Source organism: Cynoglossus semilaevis, chromosome 9, assembly GCF_000523025.1.
Source record: "Cynoglossus semilaevis isolate Cse_v1.0 chromosome 9, Cse_v1.0, whole genome shotgun sequence".
NCBI classification, from domain to species: domain Eukaryota; kingdom Metazoa; phylum Chordata; class Actinopteri; order Pleuronectiformes; family Cynoglossidae; genus Cynoglossus; species Cynoglossus semilaevis.
In genome coordinates this window covers 1,814,700-1,816,407 of record NC_024315.1, presented here as the reverse complement: position 1 = coordinate 1,816,407, position 1,708 = coordinate 1,814,700, and positions in this window count along the sequence as shown.

The window sequence follows — 1,708 nt, the reverse complement described above, 5'->3', positions numbered from 1 at the left end:
TTCAAAGCGCTGCCTCGCTTTCCCCAACTGCTTCCTGTTCTCATCAAAGAGGACGTCTGCACTAATTTGCACAACATGTACATTAGCATAGCAAACAAAAAGATTAAAAGCAGTATTGTTTCAAGTTTTAATGCTTTGCACGGGCATTAGGAGAACATAGAATGTTCTGCCGACCACAGCCAGTTGGCTGAGGATGACGAGCACTTTGGTGACTTTGGGTCTTTAGAGAGTCCTTGCTCGATGAATGTGCCCTCTAGTGCCCCCATAGTGGCAATGGTGGTTAAAGACGTGAACATGGGTCCGAAAGGTTTTAGGTTTGAGTCCATCAGCTGCCTAGTTACCGCTGAGGTGCACTGAGCATGGCACCGTCCCCACAGCTTAAAGCTGCCCACTATTCACTTTGGTGATGGATAGTTCACTTTCCTTTCCCTGTGGGTCAATTTATGAAGTCCCTGCTGCATCAGAATGCCGCATCGTAATTAATAATAATGAGCATCATATAAATTAGAGTGTGTGATCTAATTTAGTTTTCTATAATAAAGTCAGTTATTGTTGAATATGTAACATTGATGTTACATATGATGACTCTGTTTGTTTTTAACACACCTTTGTACAATAGCGCCATCTCCTGCTTAACATCCTCTACAGTCTGTGCTAGAGATAAGTATTGATGCTCAGGGACAACGTGAATGATGCTTAAAATCATTTCTGTGTATTTATTAGCTGTTTTTAGCAAAGCAAAGTGATGAAGTAGACAGTTACTAAATCATCTAAAATCACAGTGACATAGATCAGACCTTTTTAACTTTCACCAACACCTATCATGTCATTTATTAGAAAAGATATTGATCAAAAATCGGGAAAGCTAATGCTTATACAGTGGAAATGCTAATATAATGTTTCATTGTTTCTTTCATTCAGACTGAGTTTCTATGGAACTGGTCTGTAGTCCTGGCACTGGTTTCCAGTCAGATGGCGGTCACAGGTGAGTGAGTATCTGATCTCTATTCCCCCTCTTTGGACTGAACAGATAAAAGTGTGTGACCCCTGTCTCAGGTTCCTCACACATGACCCCAGACGGTCGTCTCTGAACACATCTTCATCCCAGACTTCAATCTTAAGACTCAAATGGGCATAAACCTATATCAAAACAAAGTCAGGATAAGAAATCATCATTAAACACAAACAGTGATTCAGAAAGTTCATATTGAGAATAAACAGTGAAAGTCTGAGCATCAAAAACTAGTCATGATTCTCTAACGCACCCACGTGACATGTTATTTAGTGTCTTTAATGTCAGGCAGCCATAAACTTTGTAGGAAGACATATTTATTATGTCTTAGTTCAAGGTAACCCAGAAAACTTTAGCAAAACAATTAAAATGTAGTTATTGCAGTAAGGCTGTATATAATGTATTTAGTCAAACAGTAATTATGTATTAGCTTGGATTAATATGTACTGTAGTTATCTTTTGACTAACTAGCTAACACAATACCAATAATAATACTAACACTAGTAATGATGCAAATGAGATAATAATAACAATAATGAAATGATACCAGCAGACACACTTAGTCTGATAGCTAAAAGTATTGATTACTACTGGGTGACGTAATTGCATAACACTGAAGATAACTGTGGTGTCTGACAGTATTAGAATTTAAAAGAACTCCATCCAGAAAACTGGTGAACTTTTTGCTGTAGGGAA